This window comes from Equus quagga, chromosome 14 (genome assembly GCF_021613505.1).
Source record: "Equus quagga isolate Etosha38 chromosome 14, UCLA_HA_Equagga_1.0, whole genome shotgun sequence".
NCBI lineage: Eukaryota > Metazoa > Chordata > Mammalia > Perissodactyla > Equidae > Equus > Equus quagga.
In genome coordinates this window covers 59,173,535-59,191,398 of record NC_060280.1, presented here as the reverse complement: position 1 = coordinate 59,191,398, position 17,864 = coordinate 59,173,535, and positions in this window count along the sequence as shown.

Here is a 17,864-nt window from a genome sequence, read left to right as displayed (position 1 = left end):
ATCAGGCCCTTCAAGGAGCCAGGAGGGAGGAAGCAAAGAAGGTGAAGGAGCTTGTGGGGAAGGCAAGTCCCAGTTGACACCTGGAGCGGAACTCTTGGCCTGAGCAGGCCCATGGCTATCAGGAGATGGGACCAAGTTTACACCTCTGTGCTTCTCTCCAAAGATGTAGGCACAACCAGAATGATGAGCACATAACTTGGAAATGTGGAATCTTAGCTCTTGATGCACGCTGATGGGCAGAGGAGCAGTGGCTCTCAGTCAACCCTCAGTGGGCCTCCTTGGCTCTTCCAGAGTCCTTCTTTGGACGCTGAGGGCTCCATAGAGGCAGCTCTGGGGCTGCCGCTGCCCATGGGCATAGTCTGAAGAGATTCAGAGGCCAAGCTCCAGAGCCAGGCTAGCTGCATCCAAATCCCGGTGCTTCTGCTTGGCAACCTGTGATTATGTCAGGCAGCGCTCAACAGTCACGAGTGACAGAACCAATTCTGGCTACCTTCAGCCCAAAGGAAATTAATGAGATGGGTGTTAGGTAGTAGCTAGGGAACCAGGAGAGGAGCTAGAATGGCCCCTGACATTTCTGCTGTCTTGTCCCAGAGGTACTGCTGGAGAGAATCCAGCCCCATCATCCCCCATCAATGCGTTTCTCTATGTGCCATGAGGAAGAGGAGATTGAGGCCGAGGGCTCCAAAATCCCAAAATGTATTTACTTTAGTGACATCGAACAGCTACTGACCTTATTTCAGCCTCAGTTTGCTCATGTGTAGAATGGGGATATCATGGTATTCACCACAAGAGGTGGTTCTGAGAAATCAATAAAATCAGGTAGAGCAGATGCTTAGGCCAGTGCTTGGCCCATAGTTGGTGCTCAGTACATCTCAGCTCTGGTTGTTAGTTTCTCCCATTCTTGGTTGGCCCAAACTATTGTTCAGAGATGTCCTGCCCCCTTTGCCTGGCTGGGTCTGCTCTTTCCCCGCAGGCTCTGGCGGGACCGCAGTGTTGCAGGGCTCCCTGGACCACTCTGACCGCTCCCAGCACACAAACAGCATCTGGGGCCACTACTCCTCCTGGTTCCTTCCCAGCAGGACCAGGGACTCCTGCTGTCAGGAAGCCACTCCCACTACCCCTGCCCTTTCCCTCCAGACACTCCAAAGGAGACCTCATGAATTCCTAAGAAAACTTTCTGTTTGGGCAAAAACATTTCATCCCAACAATTGTATTTTAAGTGTATTGATCCCCTATTGTCAGCAGGAATAGAAAACATGATTTACATCTGTCACCCACAATCTGTCTCTTCACAAGTGAGACTGTAAATATCCCCCAGCCTCACCTCTGCCCCACCACCTGTGACTTCTGCTGACTCTACGCAAAGTGAGCAAATCTCCTTGGCTGTTTCTCAGAGGTGTTATTTCTTAACTTCATAATTCAGAGAGCAGCTTGAAAATCATTCATCCAAGAGGACACACTGACTTGTGCTCTGCCCCCGACACACACACGCATGCGCACTCACACACATGCACAATGTGTGACACCCACGATCCCCCTTCACTCAGCACCTCGTGAAATACGCAGTGCCATATTGCTTGTCTTTGGAGTATTGACATACGTAATTTATTTAAGCAGTTTGTGGACTGGATCAGGGTTTGTGCAGCTGTTTGTTCAGTAGAAAGACCCTGTTAGAATTCTGGCCACGGCAACAAAGAGGGTGCTGGATTTTGGGACTTTTCACATAAGCAAACCCAGTCTACCAAAATCTGACCTCACAACACCTGTCTCTGTCCGCCAGGCTGTCTCCCTTCCAGTCAACTCTCCCATTTTGTAGTAAAAGTGAGCTGTCTACACTGTAAATTCAATAGTGCCAAGCTTCTTCCCACATATCTGTTACCAACACCCCACCTTCTCCTCCACCCAGCTTTCCACATTGTCCCAGAATAAAGTTGAACTCCCCTGTCACGACTTACAAAGGCCCTTGTTATGTGGCCCCTGCTCACCTCCCCAGCCCTTCTCTCACCTCCTCCAATTCACCCAGCCACGCTCAGCCGAGCCATCCTCTGCTCGGGATCCCTTCAAGCCCAGGTTCGGGTCCCTCCTATGTGCTCACTCCAATCAAACCACAACTTGAAAGCAGGACTGTGTCCTTCTTAGCTGTCCCTCCAGCTGTTAATTCAGTGCCTGGGCCAAACTGGCTCTCAGTAAGTATGGGTTGAATTAATGTGTGAGAATGAGTTAAAGGATAGGGAGGGGTGTCACTGAACTGAAAGATGTCTTGCTTAACAAAAGGACTAGAGGCCGGGTTCCCAGGAGCAGTGGGGAAGCCCATCTGGGAATCAATTAGTTATTTACAGGATATGGATATTATGGGGGGGGGGGGGAGGGAAGGAAGCCAGTAACAAGTGAAATGAATTAGTTATAAGAAGGACATAACACAAATTGGAGCCAATCAACTGATTTATTCATTCAATAAGCATTTACAGAGCATCCATGGTGTACCCAGCACCACGCTAGGTCCCAAGGATGAAAGAAAATAAGAAACAGTCCTTGCCCTCAAGGAACTCAGAGTTTAGTAGGAGACAGATGTTTACAAAAATTAATAACAATAAAAATAAATAACACTACTACTAATACCAACAATATAACTACCTTTGTTGAACATCCCCTACATTCACATCCTGCCCTAGGCACTTTACAGACACTGTCTCATTTTCATCTTCCCAGCACATGGTTGAGCTGGGTAGGTAGGGAAAGAGAGGAAAGGCCTTCAAGTGGAGGCTGCAGGGAGAGCCACGATTGGGCACTGAACAGGGCCAGCTTCCTCCCAGCTTCAGTTGCACCCCCTCGGGCAGCCTTGTACAGGCCAGTATGGCCTTCCTGCAGCTGGACCTGGGGCCTGAGCCAATCAATCTTGCAGCCCAGGCAGTCGCACTGGGGCCTCGGCCGAGACTGTAATTAATCTGGCTGGAAACAGAACTTATTTTTACACCTCTTCACATCAGTCCCCAGAGACCAGGCTTGAGCACAATGTGAGAAAACGTGAATTGATCACAGCTGTGAAACCATGGTAATTAGTGCAAAGTGCTGAAGCCCTCATTTCTGTGGCTGGAACCCCTGGCTTCCTGGCCACAAGTGATTAATAACACAAATACCCATGCCCCAGCCTTCCACCTTAGTGGCCAGGCCCGACTGGCAGCCCCCTGCTTACCTGTTGCCCAGTGATAGGCCAGTTCAAGTTCTATAATAGGATTTGGAGTCATTTAATGGGAGGGCTCAGCTAAAAGCTGCTGCAGCCACAACCAGAGGCCAAATGCTTGTGGATGGGGTGAAGGGCAGCATCTTAGGGCTCACAGCATGGTCTCCGAGACCATAGACTTGAAGTCAGGTCAAGTGGGTTCAAATCCCGGGAACTACTTTCTAACCATGTAAACTGGAGCAAGTAATTCATCTCTCTGAGCCTCTGTTTCCTCATCTATGAAATGGAAATAATAATACTATAGAACAGTGTTTCTGAAACAATCTGAAGTAAAGGACCGGTTTTTGGGTTTTTCAAACTGAGACTGATACTCTTGTAAAATATAATAAAATTTTCAAACAATGATCACACACTTGGAAGTTACATCAATGTCAAATTGCTGTAAAAATGTTTAAATACTTATTGTCATGGACCATTAACAAATCATGGATCAGCACCTATCCACAGACCACTCTCTGAGGAGCACAGCGTCTGGCACAGAGTGAGGATGAGCACGTGTTAGCTGCTGTGATCACGAGGCTCCTTGGATGCATCCAAGGCTCAGGTCCACCATCACACAGACACGGTGTTGGTCAACTCCAGGGAGCCTCTGGGACTTTGTAAAGCCTCAGCAAGCAAACACACTGGGACAGAGAAAAATAGTCTTCCAAGTAATATGGCTATTTGTTTACTTATTTACTCTCCACTGGCAGGGTTCTGACTAAAATTAATCGTTTAAATTGATTGGCATTTCTGTTTAGAATTGTTTATTTAAGTTCTACATTGCTAGTGGTCACCTTGAGAGACTCATATTCTTTCCTGAGGCCCCTTGCGTAACAAGGCTGATTCAGCTATGGGTGCTTCTATGGGCCTATTATGTTGACCTGATTCTCTCCTAAGGATTAAAAACATTACAGGAATGAGCCGAAGATGGCCTCTGTATATTGGCCCCCGGGTTGTTTATGCCTTCACAGCAGGCTGAGATCTGTTAGCTCAAAACCCTGATGACACCACACTCAAATTTTTACATATCCAGTTGCCTTAGACATGGCCCAAATAAACAGATTTTAAGCCATTTAGAGTTTGCCAGGTTTGCATACCCTATGAAACTTCACCCAACATCTTCCAGCCACAGATCTTGTGACTATGAAGACTCCAAGCTGTTGTTGTCCTTCCAAGTTCTCTGACCCAAGACTTCTTGCCATACCACTGAGCAACATTGCCTGGACACGTAGGTCCCTCTCTAACATCCTCTCCCTGGGAGTCCCCTTGCCCTCCTTGCCTTCTGAGTGACGGCTCCCACATGGTAGCCCCTGAACAGTCTCATGTTGTGGAGGGACTTCCCTCACTTGCACATCTGTTAAAGCAGCACCAAAATAAAGCTTGTGTGTGCTACTGCCACCTCATGGTCATATCTTTTTTTTTTTGATCAGCCCCCAAACTCCTTGAATCCCCCTCACTGAGAGGACCATCAGGTTTTCTCGCTTTGAACTTCTGCACGTAGTGTCTAAGGAAGTGATATGTAAGGCTGGCCCTGAGCACAGCTGTGACAGAAGGAAAAGTCTGTTGGCTGTACCTTCCTACTGCAAGAGGTTAGAATTTGAAGTCAGAAAATTTGCCTTCAACTCCTTGCTCTATGACTTACTGGCTGTGTAACCATGGGCAAGCTACGTGGCCTTTCTGAGTTTTGGTTTCCTCAGTAGGGAGATGAGGGATATAACATCCACCTCACAGGTTGTCAAGAGGATTAAATGAATTAATGCATGTGATGTGTATAACACAGTGTCAGATAAATAGCAAAGACTCAATAAATGGTCACATCATCATTATTATAATTGTAATTTCCCCTTCTGTAGGCAAGCCTTCAACCTCCAGACCTAGCCATTTAGCCTGCCTCCATCACTGACACACTTCTTCATTTATTCCTTTACTCTTTCAACAAACAGCTAAGCACACACATGTACCTGGCTATGTACTCTGCTAGGGACATGAAGATAAATCTGGCTCGGCCCATGCCCAAGCCAATGAGAAGCTCACAGTCTGGTAAAGGAGACAGAGGCTAGTAAACCATGGCAATTAGGTCTAATTAGCACAGCAAGGGAGGCAAGCATAGAAGAGGTCACACGGGAGAAGAGTGAGAGCCACTCTGTCAGGAGGAGAGGAATAAGAAGTGGGGAGGAGTGGAGTTGGACCAATCCTGGCCCAACAACCATCTCAGGCAAACCACAGAGGTAAGAGCAGATAGTAATTTGATCACCGGGACCACGACCTATCAGTTGGGGAGAAGTTAAAACCAGTTCAGTTGAGGGGGTCAGGGCATGACAAGTATTGTATATCTTTTCCAGAAGGTTCCACTTTATCCTGCAGGTGGCCGAGAGCCACTGATAGATTTTAGGCAGGGAAGAACTTGGCAGGCCTTGTGTTGTGTTATGCTGCCAATGTTCCTGATGTGTGCCACATAGCTGCTCTTTGTTTGATTGACACCTATGGCTGTCCTACTAAACAGAAAATGAGTTTTGGTCAGCTTTGAGAACTCCTTTGCCAATCACTTCTTTGGGCTTTAATAAAGCAGAGAAGCAGGGTGATGGGAGGGGCTGTACAGAGTAGGGTTTAAAAGCTTGTGCTTTAGCGTCAGACATCTTACCCAGCTAAATGTCCTTGTCAACTTGAACTCATTAAATGCTAGATTTTTTCTTGTAAATATATTACTACGTTGGATTTATAAATTGAGACAGTCCCTTATTTTTCAAATTAAGATTATAATATATAATATCATAAAATGTTTAGATATACATCAAACAAAGTAATTTGTGGAGTGCCTGCCACATAGTAAGTGCTCATTCAATGTTTAGTACATCTCTTTTTAATATATTTGTACATTGAGTCTATAGTTAATTTTTTAATTTGTAGAGTATACATTTCATGGATCTAACGTCCATGGAATGAACATATTTTTGATCCTCAATTATCTATTACTCTGCTCAGCATATACTAAGTTCTCAATATTTCTGTAACTGAAATGTGCTGCATGACTAATTTATGATTTAAAAGAAAGCCATATATCTTAATATTTAAATTCACATAAATTTTAATCCTCATCTGATATCTCTCAGTGACTGTCTTTCTCCTCTCCCAGAGTCTCTTCTAGGAAATAATTGAGTCCAAGAGATCAGTCCCAGTCCCAGCATTGGGTGCTCCAGAACAGACCTCCATACCACAGTCAACGCTGCTAGAGTTGGGGGCTTGTCATCTCCACCAAAAGCCCAACAGTCTCAAGACACATTTCTGTCCTCTATCATTACTGCTACTAATGCTGGGCACATTGTCATCCCCCATTCTATCTAGGGGCTGGTCCCGGATACTTTCATTTCATTGTTGGAACTGTACTTGGATTCACCTCCATGAGCACTAACAGATATTATTTACTCTTTGTTAAAGTTGGCTGGGAATCCCACAGTCATGTTCTTTAGTGACCCAGGCCTTGCACTTTATGGCTCCACATGTGCTCCTACACACAGTGCCCAAACAACTGAGCCAAAAGGAATGCCAGCATCAATGGTACCTTGGGGTTGAGTCTTGATCACTGGTTCAAACTTTTCCCTTCTCCTTGAAGCATCCTGGAGTTGTTTCATATGGTTTTCCTCACTCAGGGTTGCATCAAAGCTCAAAAATAAAGGGGTTGAAGCACTCCCAGAAAGGCAGAGTAAGGGCCTCTGAAAATCTACTCCTCCATTAAAAGCAAGACAACCCTGGAAAAAATTGTCAAAACCAACCTTTTCAGGACTCTAGAAATAAACTGAGGCTTTGCAACAATCTGAGGAGAATTTATTCAAGAAAGAAGGCTGGGTTGTGGTAAGAACAGTGAGCTTTGTGGCATTCTAACTTGCCCTATTCCCATCCGCTGTCCCCAGCTACTCAGCCTTGAAAACAAATGCCCTTGAAACTGCCAGAGTTGTAAAAAGCAACAGCCTTGTGGTCACTTGAGAGGAAAGAGAGAGTTTGGGACTCCCCAAAATCTCCATCCCCAGAGAATTGTCACTACTTGATTTGTCCAGCAACTAGCTAAAATTCTTCATTCTCAGAAATTCTCTTTATTTGACATGCCTCGGAATTTTCTTTCTGTAAACAGCCCTATCCCTTTGCATTTTTCAAAAAAACCAACAGCAATTATTCAATATTGCAGTTACTGGGGAGATGATACCAGTTGGGACTAACCAGAGGCTGAGCAAAAATCTTAGAAGGAAAAACTGGGAAATAATATGTCCACAGGGGCCTCTGAAAAGCTCCAACATATTCCTGGGAATTTAGAAGGTCAGAAATATGTTCAGAGCTATGAGCATACCAAGGAAAGAGACCCTAATGAGACCCTAAACACACCCTATGAGAAGACCCTAATCTCTCACGTTTAGCTGACCTTGAGGCTTTGTAAAGCAGGAAGTGAAAGTTAAGGCAAAGTTGTAAATATTCTAACTAATCATTGAAGTTATGCCCCGACACACACACAGTGCCACTCAATGACGGATAGTACTTAAGGAAATCTTTGCCCAGCTGTTAGCTGACCACTAAGCTAAATGAGCAGAGTATTCACTGGCTGCATGTGACAAAGAACACAGACTTTACAAAATTAGTTCAGGAAAGTCACTAAACAAAGAAAACAGGGAGCATAGTCATTGGACTTACAAGACAAATACTTCAAATTAGCTATTATAAATAAGTTTTTTAAAAACTAAGAGAAACCATGTCTTAATAATGAAAGGAAAGTGTAAGAATGATATGTTTCACCAAACAAAGAATATCAATAAAGAGACAAATTATTAAAAAGAACCAAAAAGAAATACTGATGTTCAATAGTACAATAATCAAAATAGAGAGACTCAAGAGCAGATTGGAACTGGCAAAAGAGAGAATAAGTAAAAGTGAGGATGGGTCAATTGAGATTACTCAGTCTGAGGAACATAAAGCAAAAAGAATGAAACAAAAATGAACAGAGCTTCAGAGACCTATGGTATACCAACAAGAATATCAATATATGTATAATGAGAATGCCAGAAGGAGAGGTGAGAGAAAAGAACAGAAAGAATATTGGGAGAAATAATGACTAAAAAGTTCTCAAATTTGATGGAATACATTAATCTTCACATGCAAGAATTTCAATAAACTCCAAGTAGGTAAGCTCAAAGAGTTCCAAACCTAGACACATCACAGTTAAACTGTTGAAAAACAAAGACAGAAAGAATTTTGAAAGCAGCAAGAGAAAAGCAACTCATCACATACAAACAATCTTCAATCAGATTAACAGCTAACTTCTCATCAGAAGCCATGAATCCCAGAAGGCAATAGGATGACATATTTAAAGTGCTGAAAGTAAAAGACTATCAAATAAGAATTCTATATCCAGTAAAACTATCCTTCAAAGAGAAGGGAAAACTAAGATGTCCTCAAATAAACAAAAAGTGAGAGAATTTGTAGCCAGCAGATGTGCTCTACAAGAAATGCTAAAGGGAGTCCTGCAGGCTGAGCCAAAAAGACACAAAACAATAACTCAAATCCACATGAAGAAATAAAGAACACTGGTAAATGTGCTATACCTTTAGGTAAATTAAAAAGATGGTTTAAATGTATTTTTGTTTGTAATATTTCCTTCTCCTGTTTTAAAAGATAACTACAATAATTATAAAATTATTGTGACATATTATGTATACAAATGGAATAACTCAAAGGAGAGAGAAGGGAATAAAGCTGATATAGAGCAAAGTTTTGTTAACTATTGAAATCAAGTTGGTATTAGTCCAAACTAGATTTTTGTAAGTGAAGATATTAATTGGAACCCCCAGGGCAACTACTAAGAAAATAACTAAAAATATATAGTAAAAAAATTAAAATAGTGTACTAGAAAATGACTATTTAATGCAAACAAAACCAGTAACGGAGGAATAGAGGAACAAAAGACAGAAAACAAATAAAATGATGCTGTAAACTACCTTATCAGTAATTTCATTAAGTGCAAATGCACTAAACACTCCAATCACAAGGCAAAGATTGGCAAAATAGATTTCTGAAAAATGATTCAATGATATACTGTCTAAAAGTGACATATTTTCAATTCAAAGACACAAATCACATGAAAGTAAAATAATCAAAAAAGATACATCATGCAAACAGTAACCAAAAGAGAGTTGGAATAGTTAGACGAATGTCAAACTCACTTTAAGACAAAAAATTGTTACTAGAGACAAAGGAGTTTTTATAATGGCAAAGGGTCAATTCATCAAGAAGAGATAACAATTATAAACATATATGCACCTAATAACAGAGCCCCAAATACATGAAGCAGAAACTGATGGAATTAAAGAAAGAGAGAAACATTTTAGCATGATAGTTGGAGACTTCAACACCCCACTTTCAATCACATATTGAACAACTAAGCAGAAATTCAACAAGGAAATAGAAGACTTGAACAACATCATAAAACAACTTGACCCAGCAGATGGATCTCTCTACTCAACAATAGCAGAATATACATTCTTCTCAGATGCACAGAGAACATTCTTCAGAATAGACCATATGTTAGGCCATAAAACAAACCACAATAAATTAAAAAGTATTGAAATCATACAAAGTTTGTTCTTTGACCACAAGATAATGAAATTGGAAATCAATAATAGAAAAGAATGAAAATGCACAAATATGTGAAAATTGAAAAATATATTCCTAAATAATGAATGAGTCAAAGAAGAAATCACAAGTATAATTATAAAATACTTTGAGATAAATGAAGACAAAATACATGCCCAAAATTATTAGATATAGCTTTAAAAAGTGCTGAGAGGGATATTTATAGCAGTAAAAGACTATATTAGAAAAGAAAAAAATCTTAAGGAAATAACCTAAATTTCCACCTTAAGAAATTAAAAAAAGAAGAGCAGACTGAGCCCAAAACAAGCAGAAGGAAGAAAATAAAGATGAGAGCAGAAATTAATGGAAATGGAGAATTAGAAAAATAGAGAACATCAGTATAATCAAAAGTTGATTCTTTGAAAAGATCAACAAAATTGATAAACCTTTAGCTAGATTGACCAAGAAAAAAAGAGAAGATTCAAATTACTAAAATCAGAAAGTGGAGACATTACTACCAATTTTACAGAAATAAAAAAGATTATAAGAGAGTACTGTGGAAAATGGTTTTTGACAGAAGTGCCAAGATCATTAAATGAAGAAAGAACAGTCTTTTACACAAATGGCACTGGAAAAATTAGATATTTACAGGCAAAAGAATAAAGTTGGACCCTTACCTAATAACGTATACAAAATTAATTCAAAATGAATCAAAAACCTAAAAGTAAGAGCTAAAATTATAAAACTCCTAGAAGAAAATGTAGAGGAAAAGCTTTATGACATTGGATTTGGCAATGTTTTCTTGGATATAACATCAAAGGCACAGGGAACAAAAGAAAAAATAGAGAAATTAGACTTCCTCAAAACTAAAAATTTTTGTATGTCAAATGACACTATCAACAGAGTAAAAAGGTCACTCACAGAATGTAAGAAAATATTTGCAAATCATATATCTGATAAGGGATTAACATCTAGAATATATTAAAAACTCCTACAACTCAACAACAACAACAAAAGAACACTGTTCAAAAATAGGCAAAGGACTCAAAAAGACATTTCTTCAAAGAAGATATACAAATGGTGAAGCACATGAAAATATGCTCAACATCAATAATCCTTAGGAGAATGTTGAAAAGGGAAAATAATAGTCATAACCACTCGTGGCTTTGCTCTACAGTGTAAAAGTGCCTTCACATCTATATCATCACCTTGGGAGACAGGCTTTATTCTTCCCATCGGAAAGTCAGCTCCATGAGAAAAAAGATTCTTATGTTTTGCTCACTGTTGTATTTCCAGTATCTAGAACAGTAGCACATACTGATGCTCAATGAATATTTGCCAGATGCAGGAATGAATGAATGAATGAGCATACATTTCATAGGAAGAAGAATTGAGATTCAGACAGACAAAGTGACAAGCTCAAAGTCAAATGGCTAAGGCAGTTTGAACCCAATAAAAACCTGGAAAAAGAACACAAAAATACAATTTTTCAGAGAATATATTCAAAGGTCTATGAAAAACTATTAAATTTTATTAACCATCAGAGAATTCATATTAAAAACAAAGAGACTAGTTTTATGGCCTGGGTCTACTTTGCTAAATGACCCATGTACAATTGGAAAGAATTTGAATTTTTCAGTTGTTGAATATAATGTTCTGTAAATAACAATTAGGACAAGTTGATTGATACTATTGTTCAAATCTTCCATATCATTACTAATTTTTTTGTCTATTTCTTCCATGATTTGCTAAGAGAGGAATATTGAAATCTCCACCTATAATTATGAATTTGTTTTCTCTAGTTCCATCCACTTTTATTTTACCTTTTTGAAGCTTTGTTACTAGGTACACACACTTTGAGTATCTTTATGTCTTTTTGATGAATTGACCTTTTTATTACTATGGAATGTCCCTTTTTATTTCTAGTCATATTCTTTACCTTGAAGCCTACTTTTTTTTTTTTTTTGGTGGGGAAGATTGTCCCTGAGCTAACATCTGTGGCGACCTTTCCTCTATTTGTATGTGGGACATTGCCACAGCATGGCTTGATAAGCAGTGTGTGGGTCCACTCTCAGGATCCAAACCAGTGAACCCCAGGCTGCCAAAACAGAGCACATGAACTTTACCATTACACCACCGGACCGGCCCCTTGAAGTTTACTTTTTTGATATTATTATTGTCACACCAATTTTCATGGTAGACCTTCTTTTCCATTCTTTACTTTTAATCTATCTGTGTTCTTATGTTAAAGTATATCTCTTACAAACTATATAGTAGAGTCTTGCTCTTTTTGATAAATCTTGATAATCTCTGCCTTTTAATCAGAGCATTTAACCCATTAATTTTATTTATTTATTTATTTTGGTGAGGAAGATTGGCCCTGAGCTAACATCCATTGCCAATCTTCCTGTTTTTGCTTAAGGAAGATTGTCCCTGAGATAACATCTGTGCCAATCCTCCTCTATTTCATATGTGGAACACCGCCACAGCATGGCTTGATGAGTGGTATATAGGTCCATGCACAGGATCCAAACCTGCAAACCCCAGGCTGCCAAAGCAGAGTGCATGAACCTAACCACTACACCACCAGGCCTGCCCCTCCATTAATATTTTTAGTGAGTTGAATAACATCCCTGCAGAATTCACATGCACCCAGAACCTCAGAACATGACCTTATTTGGAAATTAGGTCCTTACAGGTGATAATTAGTTAAGATGAGGTAACTCTGAATTAGAACAGATCCTAAATCCAATGACTGGTGCCCTTATAAGAAAAGGAGAGGACACACACAGAGATACAGTGAGAAGAGGACCATGTAAAGAGATTGGAGTTATGCAGCAACGAGCCAAGGAACATTAAGACTTGCCAGCAATCGCCAGAAGCTAGGAGAAGGCATGGAACAGAGTCTCCCTTACAGTCCCCAGGAGGAACCAATGCTCCCCAGTACCTTGATTTTGCACTTCTGGCCACCGAAAGTGTAAGACAATAAGTTTCTGTTGTTTTAAGCCACCTAATTTGTGGTAATTTGCTGTGGTAGTACTAGGAAACTAACACAACATTTATTGTAATTATCAATATAGTTGAGTTTGTGTCTACCATCTTGCTCTTTGTTTCTGTATTTTCCATCTGTTCTTTATCTCTTTGTCCTCCTTTCTGGTCTTTTTTATTTTAAATTACTATAGTCTTTTTGTAGTATTCTATTCCATTTCCCCTGTTGGCTCTTTATCTACATTTCTTTGTTGTATATATTCATGTGGTTGCTCTAGGGATTACAATATGGCTTCTTCACTTATCACAGTCCACCCAGAATTAATGTCATATCATTTCACATAAACGACTAAATCTTATAACAATGTGTTTTCAGTAACTCCTTTCTTATCTTTTGTGTGACCAGTTCTTGCAGTTTTCTCTCCCCCAAGCCTCCCATTTTCCCTCGCCATCTCTTTTCCCATCTTTCCCAGTGCCACATGATCCAATGGTGAGACTGGGCATAGTCCCATCTTACAGACTTGACCATGTCTGTTAATGTTGGACTTTTTCCATGACATAACTGAGAATTTACTTAAGAGTTAATCCGTTCAGAGAAAAGTATGAACTTGTGGCAGCATCACCAGAATTCAGATCAATGGAGCTGAAAAGAACTGGATGAAACAGTCAAACCAGGAGCACAAGGAGCAGAAAAAGAGTATGAGTTAGTAAGTGCAGGGTGAGCACTTAGGCTGGTGGTGAGCTAGGCCTGAGGTCACAGGGCCTCACCGGCCTCCCTCATAAGGAACTTGGATTTTAATCTGATCGAGACTGTTAAACCCACTAATGGAAGCTAAGCAGGGGAGTGACAAGATTATTGTCTTAAAGATCATTCTGGTGGAACTGTGAAGAGCCTGGTTGGTAGGAGAGTGAAAATGGAAGCAGAAAGCCAGTTAAGAGGCTATTGTCATTAACCAGGAAGAGCTGATGGGAAAGATTCATTTCTCTGAACTTCCCTGAAAGCCTGTTTCCAACCTCCATTTCTCTGAATGGGTGTGTGTACTTAATAAGGGAGCAGTCTCAGACCACAAGATGAAAGAAGAAGTGGCCTGTTCGTACCACAGCTGCAGAGCCAGCTGTCAGATGTAATAAACTGCATTTACCTGAAGAGCAGAAGGGAAGTGGCTGGATGGAAGCAGAGATTAGCTGCTTAGAAGGGCTTGTTCCCTTCTCCCTGTGACCCCTCCAACTGATTTGGGCATGGTTAAAGGGGATGAGGCCAAATATTATGGGTTCCATTGGTTGCCTTGGCAATAGCTCATTCCAGCTTTTCTAAAATTGAGGAAATCCTCTTCCAAGTTGGAAAAGCAGTCCTTGAGGTGTTTGGCTAAGATGCAAACTGTTACCAAGGCACTGGGAAAGCGTTGAATGTGTGTTTGAAGGAAAAACCTGACCCTTTGAAGATCTGCTGACTTTTTTTTTCCAATGTCAAAACAGATAGCCCCAGGCATTTCCTTTTCAGGAACTGTTTTCAGGGGCCTCTCTCACAGGATGACGCTGAGGGGCTGAGGGGAGTGAGGAGTGAATGAGGCAGTCTGCCCACCCCAAGGATCAGGGAAGGAGTAATCTGGCAGGAATCGGCCTACCATTTCCCACTTCCAGACCCTGTTCCCACAGTATATGGATCAACAGACCCGATCTGTCACCCTTGACCTACCCCCTGTCTGTATTCCAGAGTGGAGAGGCATCGAGAGGATGCCTGTACCAACAGGAGGGACAGAGCCCATGCCTTGCTGCCAGTAGATTTAGGATGTGCTAAAACAGACCAGCACCGAGTATGGAAATTTGAGAACCTACTGTTATGCAACAGTTATTGTGGCCTGTGCTGAGATAAGAGTGGTTAACAAAATTGTGTGTGTCTGCTCTCATGGACTTTGCATTCCAGTGGAGGAACCATGAAGAAAAAGTTCCTCAGAAGTGAATTATCTTGCACTGGCTCCTGTTCTCAATGCCACTCCTCTCTGCAAATGGAACCACCACATCATGCTCTTCTCCCGCTCAGTTTGTGGGGTTGTAACTGGATCCTCAAGTCCCCAAACAATGACCGGGCCATTGCCTTGAGCTGACTATTTGCCCAGAACCGGAAAGCCACTGCCCACCTGACCTTCCCCCTCTCGCTCCACTGGGCCTCCCTGCTAGATTTAATCTCCAGAGTGCCAATATTAGGCCAGCCTCCCTCCCAGTTTTGCAAGCCCTTTGACCCACCTGGATGCCATGGGAACTAGTCCAGCATCTCCCATCTCCATCCCATCATTACAGTTTCTTCCAGGCTGTGATGAAGTTCAGGCCCCAGTAGGCTTCCTGGTTGAGCCTATATTAAAATAGTTCTGGCCCTCGAATATGGTTTGTCCACACTAGCCATCTACCTCTTTTCCTTTTCTCCTTGGTTGTCAGAAAAAAAATTTAATATAACTAGGATTTTCTTTCTCAACAATATTTCTCTCTCTAAATGTGACTTGAATCCAACCACCATCTCCCAGGCAGTGGATCTCAAATCTGACTACACATTAGAATCATTTGAGAAATATTATTAAAATACTCATGCTTTTACCCCACCCCAAACCAGTCAATTCAGAATCGCTGAGGGTAGGGCCCAGGCATCAGCATTTTTAGAACTCCCCAGGGGATCTAATGTGCAGCCAGGCTTGAGAACTACTTCTGCAGGAGACCGTGTCACAGTTGAGATGAGTGAGGGCGAGGGTTGGCAGAAGGCTAGGCCAGGGACGATCCCCGATTAAGAAGGTGGATAGGGACAGGCAACAGGCCAAAAATCAGCAGCAAATTCCCCAGAGCCTGGTTTTCCCAACAGAAGACATCCACAACTCTGCTCTGCTATTGATTTCTTTTTGGTGAAGTTTTTGTAGAAATCCAAGTCTGAGGAATAACTGAGTTCTATACTCAGAAGTCCTCTCAGGGAGCAGAGTTGGGCCAGTGTTCTCATGGACCAGGAAGCTCTGGAGGGTGCACACAAGCAGCAGGGAAGAAGGAAAAGAAATCCCCCTGTCCCCACCCCACTAAGCTCCCCAAAGTCTACCAGCCTGGAGAGTAAGGGGCTCCCAGAGGTCACGGCGGTTTCACCTCAAATCTGAATTTTAGAGGTGGAATGACCTCACCGGTCATGTGGCTCAGTCATTCTCAAACCTGGCTGCACATTAAATAACTTAAAAGACTAGAAAAGAGAAAAAAAATAATCTTCAATTCCCACCCCAGACCAAATGAAGAAAAACTCCAGGGTGAAGGCCGGGCAACCACGCTTTTTCACAACTATGCCCCAGGTGATGCTAATGTGCAGCAAGAGCTGAGAACCACTTCTCGTCCAGCTCTCTCCTGCAGATGAGAAAGACCACAGCCCGCTGGATTAGACAGTAAAAGACATTAGGCCGTAAGAAAGCAGATCAGATCCTCACCATGCACTGGACACCAGAAGAAATTTCAGAAACTTAAGAGTGCAAAACTCAAACCTTAAAAGGTAGAAAAAAAATATGTGAGTATTTAGCTGTTAAAAAATTATAAAGAAAAACTCAATTACTTCAGTTAGAAAAAGAAATGTGAATTCAAGCAACAGCGAAATGTCCTTTTCCATAGAGCATATAAATAGGATTTTTAAAAGGTGAACGCTGACTGGTGTGGGTGAGACAGGTGTTCGCACACTGTATTTCTCGTCTCTTGTGAATTGTCAGTTCATGTCCTCTCATATATTCTTCAGGAAAATATTCACTGTTGAGTCTCTTGAGAAGCTATTTGAAAACAGCTATTAAAAACTTTGAAAATATTCTAACTAGAGAATGTTCTATTAGTCAGGATTCTCCAGAGAAGCACAATTGATAGAATGTGCATTCATATATAGAGATGTATTTTAAGGAACTGGCTCACGCAATTATGGGGACTGGCAAATCCAAAATGTACAGGGTGGGCCTGCAGGCTGGAGCAGCTTTTTAATGATTTAATCATGATCTCTGCAATTATCATCATGAATGAGGAATACCCTTTCCCACAGGCACAGGTAGGCCCTGAGCTAAAGAAAAATGTGTGCATGGACATCATGGCATAACTGGGCATCCACCTAGGGTCTCCATATAAGATGGCACCAGAGTAATTTTCAGCAATAGGCCGGTTGGACATGCCCGCATGGAGATGGGGCATGGCGATGAATACTTCTGGCTCCAGGTGCGATGGGAAAGCAAACACTTTCCTGGCATTTCCCATCTTCCCTACAGTGTCCTCTTCCTCCTTCATACATCTCTTCTTTTATCCTCTCCTCTCCCTTTCTAACATATCTTCCACCCTGGGCTGCACGGTGCTGTTTCCTGCTAAGGGATTGGCTAGATAAGAGGTTAACTAATAAAAGTATAGAGTGTGCACCACCCCCCTTCAGAGGTATTCACTAGTAACTAGAGGATTCTTAAAACTAAAAAAAAAACAAAAAACATTTTTTTCCATTATGAAAGATAAAACTAACATTTCAGCATAATTCCTCTCATTCTTTACTCTGTGCCTAATTTTCATTTCATTTGAGTATAGTTGAGATAATACTGCATGAATGATTATGAAGCCTACTTTATTCTCATTTAAGAAGCATTTTCCCCAAATTATTATAGACTCATAGGACGGATTATTTTTTAAGATACATACAATATTCCACTGAGTGGATGGACCATAATTTACTTAATGTCTTCTCTATTGTCATAATTCCTCTTAAGGAAGAACTTGTCTGAACTTAAAAAAATGCTTTTAGGTCCTAGAGGTAATAATAACAGCTAACATATATTGAATACTGACCACATGCCAAGTATTATTCTAAGTGTTCTGTATTTATTAACTTTTTTTTTTCCTCACAGTAAATCTTATAAGAAGAGTACTATGACCTCACTGCCATTTTGTAAGTAAGCAAACTTGGGTACAGAGATGGTGAGTAAGTTGCTGAAGCTCCTGGCTAGGAAGTGGGAGGCAGAGCTTGTGGGTCCATGCACTTTGGCTCCAGAATTTGGGGTTTGAACCACCA